Here is a 14,813-nt window from a genome sequence, read left to right as displayed (position 1 = left end):
TTATTTACAACTATTCTTATTTTATAATTAATTTTATTAGCAAATTCTATTGATCTAACCGCTTTCTGCATTTTCACAATTGTTAACAACCTTGGTATGTCTACAAATGTTTTGGGTCCGCTTTTATACGACGTTTCTTCCAGATTGGGTTGTACATTAAATTATTAAGCTTCTAACTGACTCTTAGTATATAAATAGACTCTTTTGTAAGCTATCTATTATATATCTTTTATGACTTCATCCAACTGCATTGCCTCGAGCAGACGCTTGCTAAGTGGGAGGACACTTTGGTACATTTCTTCAATTTATTCGTCCTATATACTAGTAATGACTTCGGGTTTTATGTCTGATAACAAATAAAAAGCTATATATCGTATTAAATGAGGTTATGTCTACAACCCAATTCTTATTAATAAATCAGCAAAATAATACGGTTAGGAAACGTTTTGAAATGTTCCGACGCTATTCTTTTGTGAATACAGGTTAGTAGTTTTTGTGTTTTTAATAGCACGAGTAAAGTCACCGACTAAAACGAGTGAGACTTATCAAATAGCCAGTTTAAATTTGATAGTTCCAGATCTAAACAATGGCGGGATGCCAGAAATGTACATTTTAACATGAATCCGTAATGCGTCCTAGTTTTGTTTTATTTTAATTTATTTCTTAACAGCAATTTCAGGAATGATCCGCTAATGTATTATCCGTGATTTAAATTTAAACGGAAACAAAACGAGTTAAAAAAACTTTAATCTTCATTTTATTGAAGCCCAAAAACGTCAGGAAAATAAGAAATGAATAAAAACCTTTCTTATTTATATTTTTTCTTAGCAAAAAAATACAAAAATATTTTTGAAATAAAAAAAATAAAATAAAATTAAAAGGATTATAACTTTTTTTTTTTAATTAGATGTTTTTTTTTTAAAGTCACGGTAATAGGTCCAGCACCAAATAAAGACGACAGTTCAACAAACCAAGAAGGCCTCAATTTAACGATAATTTTCTTAACTGGTCAATTAAAAGCGAATATAATACAATTATATAGGAGACGATAACCACCATTAAGTAATTAAGATACGGCAAGCTTTCAACAAATTGCAGTACATGAGACCGTTATATCAGTATAAAAATAAGGCTTACGGATATATTTTATTAACAGAACTCTTTTTATTTATAAATATAATTTATATTTAAATATATAAACTGTCATTGTTATAAATTAAAACCTTCGATGACATCACGATTAAAAAACCGGACTTAATTCACGGCCGATTCCTGCTGTGACATTTTGTGAAAGTTTGGGACTGTGTCCTATAAAATTCTTTCAGGAAGCATGACCTATTTAAGTGTACAATTTAGGCTTATTATAAAGTAAATGTCATGGAAGGTCAGAACTTGCTTGGAACCTATTTTACTTCAGATATATTGATAACGATATATCATATACCTTCAGAGCTCAGACGATACATAATTTAGTAAGACTATAGTTAAGAGTAGCACTTATAGTTAACAAATTTATGACAGTAATTTAAATGTATGGTTTTATTTAAACTACAAATTTATTGACTTGTTGTCTACGCCTCGAGTAAAAACATGAATTTTCTCGTTCTTGATTTAATATTGATCGATAGTAATCGAAATAAAAAACATTTTGATATGCATATATTAAACGACATTCAAAGAATAAATAGCCTATATAAAAATTAAATTTTAGTAAAAGACAAAAAAAAATGTTAAAATTGTATGAATTAATAAATTCATTAAAGTATGTTCGTAATAGATTTGTAAAGTAGCTTTAATCACGCCATGTGTTAAATGTTAATAAATGTATGTCTAGCCAACATGTCAAAAAAATGTCCTCAATCAAACGGCCGGACGGCGGCGATAAGGCAATCTTTGCCCTTTTACGTTTGTAACCACTAAGAAAATCTAGTTGAATAAATTCTTAGAAATACATGGCTTCTGCGAACACGAATCTCGGCTACCGGGAATAGTATGGCGACTGTTGGATATGTAATGAGACTACACAATGATGATTCATCTGTAGTGAAGGGAACATACTTTGACCATAGAGAACATCAGCCAAGAACGGATTCCGAAAATGATCAATTAAACCAAAACAAGGGGAAACAATAAAACTAAACATATGTATACTACTTATCAAGTTGTAAAAGATATTAGTTGCCAACTATTTCTCTAAATTTAGTTTATATAAAGATCATATCGTAATCATTATAGGCGTGTGTTATACGTATAAAATTAATAACAACAATAAAAAAATTAATTTAAAATAAAAGATATTATAATTTTATATTCATTAAATATACCGTAAATTAAATATGCATAGCAAATTCCCAGTTATTAAACATAACACCGGGGAAACTTATCATATACTTGGAGAGTATTTGCTTAATTTTATGGTCCATTCAGACTATAATAAGCATCGACGGACAAACAGAAAGCATTAAACTTCGCAAGTACTGGTGATATTTTAAACATCGTAAATGAGTCATAAGAAAAACAAACTCTGAAACTGTGGACGGTGACAATAAAAGAAAACACGCAACCAGCAAGGCGCCAGATAATTTTACCGCAGCTAAACGTACACTGGAAATGGAAGAATAATTCAACTATTATAAATAGAAGCTTCTGAGGCGATAGTATGACCAATTCTCTAATTTTATAACCCCTAACCAGCCAGTCACTTTCAGCTTATAGAGAAAAGAAACAACGATAAAGAATTATTGAGTTTATCTTGGGCTTAGCTTATAAGCTTGCTTGAAAACCGCCTTATAGTTCATTTTATGGCAGTCTGATTTATAGTATCTAGCATGTAGCAAAAAGTTTATAATGTGGAACTAGTCACTAGTACTAAACAACCTTGATTGGTAGATTGAATTCTGACAGGTTAACGACATTGTCTGGTGTTTGTAACACACCTCTATTACAAAGGTTCGTGAGAGCGACATGCGGAGTATATTTTGTATAAATATGATCCATACATTAGAATATTTTATGAAAGGAAACAGAATATCACTGTATTGTAAATAACAGTGAAACTTTAAATCTAAAAACGATACGACCATGACGTGAGACGATTGCAAAAATCGATATTTTTTTTTCGATTTCTTTGTATGCGTTCGAACGATTGAAGTGTGTTTGTTGAAATGATCTGTTCGCAAGCGTTCTGACAAATCAATTTGTAGTCTAATATTAACTGAGATGTTGATAGCACGATGTAAGACAACACGAAAACTGAACTTAGACAAAACAAACTCGTAATACAAAACCAGTGAGACGGTGGTATTGAATTTAACGTATCGAGATACGAAGAATTATTTTAAAACATTGACCTTACCGTATCTTATGTTGCTTATTGTAATACTCAGGGTTATTCGCTTCGTAGTTATGAGGCCGATAGCGGTGCTACAAATGGCGACTTCCTTAAGAAACAGCGAAATGAATAGACCATACATCCTCTATTGACAAAACATATTGTAATTTTGGTGAATAATATAAGTCTTTTCAGCGGCGTCTTCACAGTCAAGTTAATACAATGTAAACAATTGTAACATCCTTTATAAAATCAATAGCAAACTTATTTAATATTGATAATTTTTGTACGTTAATTAATTTAATAAAATTGGCTTATAATAGAATACACTTATTCATTATATGATATCGCATACGTAACATAGACGAGCACATATAATATTGTCTCTCCCCTGGTTCCGCCCACGACATCGCTTTTTAGTTTTTGAGTTCAGGGCCAGAACAGATAATGAGTGCATACAATAATAAATATATATACGCTATGTCAGCGTTGGAATTAAATGTAATTTCTGAATAAATTGCATTATATGTCAATGTAAAGTTTCATTTATATCCTAGAGTTCATTACAAAGTACAAAATAAACCATTCAAACATCTAACTATCCACACCAACTTGCACGTTAACTATATCGGTAGTATTGTTATTTGTCTGTGTGAAAGTTTCGATACGTGATAATGTAGCAGGCACATTAATATTTAAATAAAATCGATATGAATATTTTAATGTGATATATGAAATCGATTAAATGGAATGCACACAAACGCATTATAATGCGCATATATACAATTAATGATAGCGCTGACGGTAACAGCTGCTGAACGGCTGTGCCGCCTACGTGTTCAAAAATTATTCTAACACAAACAATGGTTATAGTGAGTCAGTTTTTGTTTATGGAACCAACCGGTAGGAACGAAACCGAGTTGTCAAAATATACTATTGTCGGTTTGTATGAAATTATGTGTTTTGACAAGGGATTGTGAAGTAATCGGGAAATGTTATGTTTGAATATGGTTTATGCAAGATTATGATGGCTTCGCTTCAATAACATTCTCTTCGCTCTTGTAACATTCTCAAAGTAGAACAGAGACCAGATTAAAACAATAAAATATAAAAAAAGTATTTCAATGTAATTTACTAAGGCGTTAAGCAGACTTCTTAGTAACTGTTAACGTTGTTTCGCTCGTTACCATTGGTAGATCTGTTACCGATTTCTGCTCACAAATTGACAGTAAGGCCATTACAGATAAACAGGATTAATGGGTATGTACATGCGATATATAAATGTTGCTTGCTCGTCTGAAGCGACATAATTTATGTACGCTTTGACGTTATTGTGAAGTTTTATGCAGAATATGTTTAAATTAATAATATTCAAGTAACATAATTATGTTATGCTTTGTTATAAATTTAAAACATGTAGGTCTATTATTATGATAAATTAATGGTTTTATTTTTATCATAAAAAAATAATAGCTTCAAAGCTTTTCGTTCTTCTATCTCATGTCGCATTACAGCCAGCCGTGGTAAAGTGAAAGGTGCTCGACAGAGCAAGACCAATATGGCGGTTCCAATGGCTCATATCAGCTGATCGTATAGTATTTATATTCTCACCCAATCGTCTAAGTGCTCCGCGGTATTTGTTTTTAGATCAACGATTTGAATAAATATTGTACATAGAATTTTATATGCGTGTAAGAATTCCGTTCATCAATATGCAGACTGGAATTAAATGTTATAGTTGTTAATTTTATTTACTATAAATTTCGAATTATTATCCCCATTTTCCACCACAAAAGTGAAGATTAAAATTATAAACCCTTGATTTTAATACCCAAAATTGAAATATTTTTCTAAATTTTGAAGACGACCTCAAAAGTACCTACAAATCGAACATTGGCGGGCTAGACCGGGGAAGCACCATCCTCTCACAGAAGATCGGCGTGGCGTAGTCTTAAATGGCTGCGTTTCGCCCGATGAGTGAGAGACCCGGTTGCCCTTTCCCTGTTCCCACCCTTTCCTGTCATTTCCTTATTCCCACCCCTCCCTCTTCCTAAACAACCAAGGTTGGCAACGCATTCGCAACAGAGATGTTGCCGATGTCCATGGACGACGGTGACTACTGCCCACCAAGTAGGCCGTCTGCTCGTTTGCCAACTTTCACATAAAAAAAAAATCACTTCATAAAATCATTCCAATTTATATACTTTTTGTAATATTATTTTTATTATATATATGTCTTAAAGTATGTTTATAGAAATATTGATTTTGTGATAACATTCACATGACCCTAAAACACAGACTTTCTTAGGTAAAAGGCTTAGAGATCTAGTGAAATATGATGTTTATTGAATAAACATTATAATCAATTACTATTTACATTTTATGGATAGTTTTACAATTGAGAAAATTATAAGTTGGATAAAGGGCGATGAAAAGGTACAGTAGTAAATATAATAGATAGAAGTACATTTATTCACAATACTAAAGTCAACATGCACTCGACCTACACAATCTAGGTTCTACATCTTCAGCCTTGGATTCCAACTCTGTTTAATTTATGCCAAAGAGGAAATAAACGATCCAGAATACAAGATACAGTGCGTTATAATTTAATAGGATTAACTTACAAATGTTTTGATAAGGAAATGCTTCCTTGTAACTAATGATGCTTTTTACCTTTTTGTGTGTTATCTTTACAAGGTAATTAACTTTCCACTCGAACACTATTGTAAAAGTATAGTGTTTAAAATCTATTGTGATTTAAAAGTAGTATGATGTAACTCAAACGTCATAGTGAAAATTTTCTGTTGTGTAATATTTATTTATCAAATTTTATCAACTTCATAAAATACCAATCGGAACTAGGACTTATACTCTATAGAATGAAACATATATACATATATATGAAAACAACTATAAAATAATATGTCAATATTAAAATCAAATTTATAACAGTTCGTAATGCATTGACTGGATCAAATTTATATTTATTTTACTGCATTGCATTAGGGAAATCGAAACATTAGCTGTTCACGCAATTACATGGGCTAACGAACGCCCCGCCTGTTACTATCATTTAGAATACAAAGTGACTCAAGCTCTGTTTCATTGTGAGTTCTCCAACGATCCTCACATGAATGCATTAAGCATTATACCATCCACTTAATACTGTATACATGACAACTCACATTCTATTGTTCGTCCTACGCATTTTTAATATGCTTTTTAATACCGGATACAAAATTCTGGAGCAATATTGAAAGTCATTCGATGGAAACGTGTTTTTATTTTCAATGTTATTTAGTTTATTTAATTATTGAAACAACATTAAAATAATCAATTAACAACATGAAGTGTATCGATGGAGGAAACATAATGTTTTAATTGCATATCCATATTATTTCTACAATACATGATAGGATTTATTTATGAGGCGTGTTTCGTCACTGTGGCGTATTCTGATAATCCTTTAATTTATAAGAAAGTGATCGTAAGGGCTTGAAAAAACGTGTTGATAATAAATTAGTTTATATATGTGTATGTGTAAAATAAAAACATACATATCTATCTATGTCTGTGTCGTGTCTCGCTTCTCGGCGCCATACGGACGTATGAAGGGCTTCGTGGTTTATATTTAGTGTGGCAAAACGTAATAGTAATAAAATTAATACTTATTAACAAGATTCACTCGTACAGATTATATTGAATACATAACACAAAACGAAAATAAATGGATGTACGCCTTCTCTGAATAAATTTTTCACGGACTTTTTTTAGCCGTCTACAATACTTGTTCGTTCTCTTCTTATATTTAAACAAGTTTTGATATTAAGGTTGTTTCTTGTTTCCTAAGTCGCAGATACGACTGGGTCACAAATACCGTAATGACCGTAATTTATGGACACGCAAACAAAATCAATTTAGGGCAATCGCATATTGAGTCATTCGTATGTTTCCTTGTAAGCAAATTTTATTGCTGATCAATAAGCTAAACAGTTGTCATATTTATTAGAGTTATATATAATTATTTATCTTCTTATATCTGTATAGGGTGAATCTAAATCTAAATATAGTGTTATTAGCATATACAGTTATTATATATATAGAATGGGTACGAGCATGGACATTGGATGCGGTAGACGAGTCCCATATATGATAAACCAGGAAAGGGTAAACCGGTGCCTCATCGAGTGGTATAAAGATCACAAAGGTTCCTAGGGATGTATTATCTGATCATTGAATACTTGTCGCTTCATAAAGCACCTCACTATGGCGATTCAGTCTCTATATTACATCAGTATTTAAAACTATTTTTTATATGTATCATTTACATGGAATTTATTTTAAAATTACGTGCGTTTTAGTTGGCACTGCATGATGTTTTCAAGAGTAACTAACTACTCACAATTTTAATGACACGGCATACTTTGAGTATTGAGTCAAAAGCAATTTATATTCGGGGATCGTATGTTATTGAGAACTAGATAAATATCTTTTTATTGCTAGTGCACTGTAAAGCGAAACCCTTACATAGAAATGTCAATAATATCGTCTAGTTATAATGAATGATCTGGTTTATGGCTATTAGTTGTCTCAAGCGTTTGTAATAGCAAGCCTTTGTTAAAACCCCTCACGTTTTATATACTCAGCTATCAAGTTTACCGCAAATTTATTAACATATTAATTAAACTTGAGAATCTTTTTCGAATCACTTGCTCATTAAGTTCCAATTCGTCAAAACAGTGTTGCTGTTTAAATATAAATCATAACAATTTTTAATAAATTAAATGTTTATTAGATTTGAAATAGGTATTTACTTTAAGAAATATAATTTTATTTCTTTTTATTTTAAGAATTTTTGTAGAAATATCAGCTGTAATAAAAATTTCATTTGCGTTGTTACAGTAAACATGTTTCATAAAAAGAGCGAAATTCTTAGAAAAACTTTCATTTTCTTATAAGAATCTTAGATGTGAACACAAACAAAACAAAATAAACTCACAGTAAAGTATCTTATACGAGAAACTTAGAGACAACATTCTTACAAAACGTTATTAGTGAAAACAAAAATAAACAAAAAGATATCTCGAGCATATTTTTTTAGTATATTCAAATTATTCACGCGATACCAAAAACAAACAAAACTTATGACATTAAACAATTTATATGAACGGAGATAAAATGAGATCACTGAAATTTCACATTCCAACCTTGAATGTCACTATTAAGAAATGAGACGAATATCAGAGGACTCGGGCATTTTTGTGTTGAAAGTGATCGTAAAGGCTAATGTAGTCTTAGTCTAAGCATTATGAAAATTTAATTTAACCATTATTAACACTAACAAGTTAGATTCATCAACGTTACGCAATCGGGGACATTACTTACACTATCAAGCAATGTCTTAATTGAAATTTTTATCTATATCTGCAATAATTGTAAATATCATATAAAAAATATATATTTGCTTTTATTAAAAGTATAAAAATTTATTCAAAATTAGATTGATACATGATTTTAATTTTTAAGTAACCACAAGCTGGCCACTATGTTTTGACCTTGCTCTAATTTAATTATCTCAAAGTATGAGTACAATTAATTCTTTTAATTCTATTTAAACAAATTAAAACTGTTGGAAACAAAGCATACAAACAAAAGCATATTATAATATAGAAAATTATAGGATAAAGTCATTAGTTTCTATGGCTATAGTGTTTTAAGTTATCTATGACTCTTATTAGTGGGGATCTAGTGCAGTCTAGTTTCAGGAAGAAATTATAGACATGCATCCACGATCACAGCACGTTACCAACGAAATCAATTTCATATCATTCGCTGCGGTCGCTAAAAGCCGTAATAAAGAGTTTCACAATCTCATATTCGTTTCAACATTGAAGCGAATATTATAAATTATATAGAATATTATAGATTTTCTTATTTCTGTATTAAATTAGAGTTATTTTTTGTTGATACCATTATTAGTTTGTATGAGTCTTTAATACAATGAGATTGTTTTTATTCTTTTTATGAATTATATAAAAATCATGTATAACATCTCCTCTCAATGTAATTATCTTCATAACTGATTGTTGTTCCTTCCCACATCCAATTATAAATCACGTTTCATAAACATAATATAATTCGTTACTTTTTAACAATAAATCAAAAATAGAAACAAATTAAGATTTCTAAAGATCGAACTAGCATCGATTACGTAAACTGTTTCCGATTAATACCAATTAGCGGTGTTTTTGATTGTCGATGAACATCACAAAAATGATTTAAAAAAGAAGAAATGAAACGTCAAGCTAGAAATATTAAAAGAAAATAGACAATATAAAGATGTTAATATAAAGTGATGTAAGGAAGTATAACGTCGTCTGACACATACATGAGGGAGTCAAAAAAATATATGGAACGACATAACAAAGAAAAAGGTTCCTTTGAAATGCAAGATAGGAATACCAAAGAATTTAGAAAACCCTTATTTTCTATGACGTAACTTAAAAATGTAAATAAATCTAGACTTACTGAATACTAGCTGATTGATGAGTAATTAGACGGTCGAGAGCACAATTAACATATCAGTCGGAAACAATGCACTGTACAAATTAATTAAACGACCACACCACGACAACTGAAATGAAAACCACCCAGTATGTCCTCATCAAAACAAAGTGCTTTGAAGGACACTTCTTTATGATCTAGTTGCTCACCTCGCTGGCTAGTTCATCTCATAACCACAAAATATAATTTGAATCATAAACATCTACGCTAAAGTCTAAATTAGATTGAAAGAATCTCCGGAGCATGAAGATGTCAGGTCGCCAGCAGAGCGTGAACCATGAAATATGCACTTACAGCTAAGTCCGAAGTTGAAGTTAGAATAAATTTGTTATTTATTGCATAACACTGTTTTTAAATATGAGCATCGTTGAGAGACACTTTTTGATACTATCAAGTAATGTTTTAATAACTATGAGTCGAAATTCTGAAGGGTTACCAACTATATAGAACCAGGATGCGGGTATCATTTGAATCGGCGCCATTCATGCCATTAATTTCTAAAGGTTATTGAACTCGTAAATTGATCAACATATCGTTTTACACCATTCAAAGGAAATTATTACAGCTGATTTAGAACAAAGGAGTTTGTTGTTAAAAAATATAACAGTGGCATATTTTGTTTCAGTGTTTTGAAAAACAGCTTAATATTATGTTAAACATTGTTAATAATCAAAGTCAACCGTCGAGTTTCGGCAAACAAAAAGTAACTTTCGCCACGTAGCATCGGCGGTGTTGGTAATCACTTTCCCGAGTAGGTGTCGGAAGACAGCCATTGTTTCAACGAAAGTTACAAAAAATATTATCTGTTTGTGAATTAAATGCAAACATAGCCATTAGCAACTTATCCTTTACTTTGCTGGTATTCAATATATTACATACCTAAAAATAATAACTTATACAGTGACTTATAAGTAAGTTTTTATGACAAGTATTTAATATTTGAATTGTATGAATGTCTAAGTCAATACTAATGAGTTTTATTTCACCGAACCGTTAACTCTATAGCTTAATAGTGCATAGCTATGTATTTTTTGCGACTGTCTTCTAATTCACATTTACATAAATTATAAAATAGGTATTGACCAACTAAGTTCCGTTACACAGCAAACATGAGAACTACAATAACGGTTCACAGTAAAATGCATGTATAAGTATTTGCATGGTTATTGATAAAGTATTTATCGTATTCGTTTGGAGCTATTATTTTTATGTTTATTTTAAAAGTATCACACGTATTAATGTAGGTGTAAAGTCATTTGAAGGGTAATCTGTAATTTTATCACACACGTTTATTATGTATATGATTTAAATAATAAATTTTAGGAGAGAAGGGTATCCTAATAAATGAAAACAAACCAGGCGAAAGAATATGTCTTGTTTAAAATTCAATTCAATTATTACGAGTTTGTAATACTTTTTTATTTTAAGTCATGAAACTAGTGGAATGACGTATCAATACTCATCAAAATACATTTCTGTGACAATCCCGTTTTGAAGTATTCAATGAAAGACATTATCTTTAGAAAGTTACACGTTCAGCTTTTTACTAACACATCTAACATGCCTGTCTTACCAAATATGTATGAGTTAGCTGACACAAGCTCTCTCTCACATCCTTCTAACTGATATGAAATGTTGCTTAATATCTTTATAATTTATGCGTGGGTTCTGATATTTTTTTTATGATGGCTACACAATCCAACTATAATTAATATTGCACAACGTACAACGAAGGCTGAATTCTAACTTACGGATAGTGTAACGCAATGTGTCGCCTTAATTAGAATCGACAATTAGTAAAAAACTGACCTCAAAGTAAATGTTATTAATAGGTGAATAAAACCTTGGAGTTTAAGACATTGTACACAGTATACAGGCAACCTGCCAAGTACTGTACTGAATAAAATACTTTCGACTGTAGAGGTTAAACAATTTTATAACAGAAAATTTCCTCTAAGACAAAAACATTAAGTGGAGAAATTAATTTATAATATTTCATAAAGTGTCCCCTTCTTAGACGAGTCATAAAAATATTATTAAACTTTACCCCAAGCTATATGGTGTATATTTAATGTTTTTTTTTTAATTATATTATAATTTATTAACAAAAATATTTATGGATATACATGTACGTAGAAATATAATTTTATTTCATATAGTTATTTCCATCGTCTTAATTATTAATAACATGATAAGGTCCATATATAACTTTCATTAGAAATAAACTAACTAAAAGTAAACATCGTATAGACAGGATTTTAATATCGCTTATAATGATCGAGTTTTTACAAACCGTTACTGAATTTCTTGAATACTTTATAAGTCTTAACGAATTCCGATCCATGAACATCAAAAAGATTAATGTCACTTTGCAGACGAGGGTCGGGCTGATTGTGGGGCTCTTATACACACACAGCCGCACATTTTCAAATACACACACATGCACAATATCTATACACACACATAGCTTGTCATGGTGTTTCTTAATGTTTCAAGGAATTGAGCTTTGTATCGCCATTTGATTAAAATGTCTGGCATGTATTTTAAAAAGACGCAACCAATTCTGAACGAAAATAGGTTTTTCGTCCTGTCAATATGAAAAGGTTGCTATTAAAAAAAAATAGGTGGAAAAATTTAATTTTAATTGTTGTGAGAGTGTTTAATGTCTACTTAGAATCATTTAAGTGTCACAATAGTTACGTCCAAATGTCCTGTTACATAGTATAAATCTCCGTCCAATACGATTCAAACCAGATGTATAATGATAAGAAAGACTTGTAGCCAGCAATTTACTCCTATATTATGTTAAAGCTATCCTGTTCTAACCGCCCACTATCCGCTCGCTATAACAATTACTATTTTCAACACGTCTACGCCGAGGGCATTAATGTTTGCTCAATACTAATCAACGCAAAAGTTATAACAAAAATAAATACCGGATGATATATTCCTATAAACCTATTGAAATTTACTGTGCTCTCTTCAATGTTAGCGGTGATGTTGAACGGAAAATATGCTTTACACGACTTGTATTAAGTAAGAGAATTGAGTACAAAACATTCAAATCTGTTAAGATTTTAAAAGTATGTGACGTATTGATGAGATGTCAGGACAAGTTAAATAGACTATTTCTCCCATTTTAAACTTTTATCAATTCGAACAAGAATTTATTTGGTATCAACTGTTTGAAATGCGAAGCGATTACGTATGTTTACACAGAAGAATTGAGATCTGGTCAAAGTCACATAAAAATTTAAAAAACTCTATAACATATTTTATATGGCAAAAAAAAAAAACTGCTATTTCGATTGACTTATACGTATTTCGACAGTGAAATATGTTAATTTATTTCATTATCTGTTTCACCAATTAGATATTCTGATCTCAAATGGTGATTCAGCTTCCCGTTTATATCCAAGTTTGTACCGTCTACATGGCTCAAGTAACAATATTTATGACATTAATGAATGGAGACATATGGCTTCGTATCACAAATGTTATTGCGATGACTATTATCTATTTCAGTATACGTAAACACGTACAACTTTGTGTTTTAACGTTTTATTTCACTTACTCTTCGGGATTACTTAGTTGAGTTTGATACCTTTGTTTTATTTCACAAAAAATTTTTTTATAAAGTCTTTGTTTTCTTGGAAATTTTTGCTTGTTCGCGAATAAAAATACTCTTGAAAATTGTTGATGGTATGAGAACTTTAAATAATGGTTCGTTCATCAAAACCATTACCGTGTCAGATAAAGTTGAAATAACAGCCTCATTGTATTGTGAGAGTATTGAACAACGAATGTAACGCTTCCTTCTCACGCCTGAAGCAATGTATGTATGCTGTAATCGCATTATATGTACCTATTGTACAGCGAATACAGATAATTGCACATAAAATTTTATAAAAAAAGAATTATGAAGATGTTCATTTTGATAGGATTATAAGATTATATAAATGATATAATCGTGCATATTTTTATATCTTTTAAGACTCTTATATGTCACGACGACGAACCGTGCTAGTCTTGACACAAAACGAAAGAGACACGTTCCTTTTCAAAGTCACGTGCTGTGTCACATTGTATAATGGTATTGTAATATTTGTAATAGAAATTTAATTAGCTATCACTTCGTAGGGGAACGTTTATATTAAGTAATTATATTAAGAAACCAACAAGATAATTTATATATAAATTGCACTTACAAAGTTTTATTATTGTCTACTCGACCTCTATGCTGGTGACTTAAATTTCTCAAACACATGATTTGTTTCTTAATTTTTGTAACGCTGTATATATTTTTAAGACTTTCTCGTAAATTTTTAGATTGGATATAGTATTAAATGACAAATGTAAACACATGATAAGACTGTTCAATTGAATAATGATTAGGTAATAAACAATAAATACATAACATAAAGAACATAATAAGCCTTTAGGACGTAAATATAAAAAAATATATAATTAAAATTGTATACAACAAATATAAGTACAAATGTTAGGTTTGATACAATTCTCTGTTACAATACTTGCTCTTTGAACTTAAAATCCATTTTCAGGTAACCACATCCCAACAACAAACAGTGTCATGTTTGTGGAGTGGAAGTAGGTCGTGCTATCAAGCATTGTATTTATAGTTCGGTAAACAGATTATGGTTTTATGAACGAGAAAACCATGAGACATGTTACCGCCATGGCATTAAAATTCCATAGAAAAATAATTATTTTATTCTTGTCTTTTAATGGCTAATGTAACATAATTGAAATATGTTGAAATATTATTTCCGTACTAATTAACATCTGTCAACTAATATATATGAGATAAAGAAAATATTTTGCGGATTTACTATTTATTTATATTATTATTGACAAACAACGAAATGACATTAAAATATCCGCAGAAATCGTGTTT

The 14,813-nt window shown here is 30.5% G+C and overlaps 1 protein-coding gene across 9 annotated transcripts in view; it reads right to left on the bottom strand.

Moving 5' to 3' along the window:
* The window catches only part of LOC116768928 (uncharacterized), a 48,883-nt gene that overhangs the window by 18,433 nt on the left and 15,637 nt on the right, over positions 1–14,813 (bottom strand). The gene's annotated exons all lie outside the window — the stretch shown is intronic.

Source organism: Danaus plexippus, chromosome 5 (assembly GCF_018135715.1).
Source record: "Danaus plexippus chromosome 5, MEX_DaPlex, whole genome shotgun sequence".
In the NCBI taxonomy this organism is placed as follows: Eukaryota; Metazoa; Arthropoda; class Insecta; order Lepidoptera; family Nymphalidae; genus Danaus; species Danaus plexippus.
This window is presented reverse-complemented; position numbering and strand designations above follow the sequence as displayed.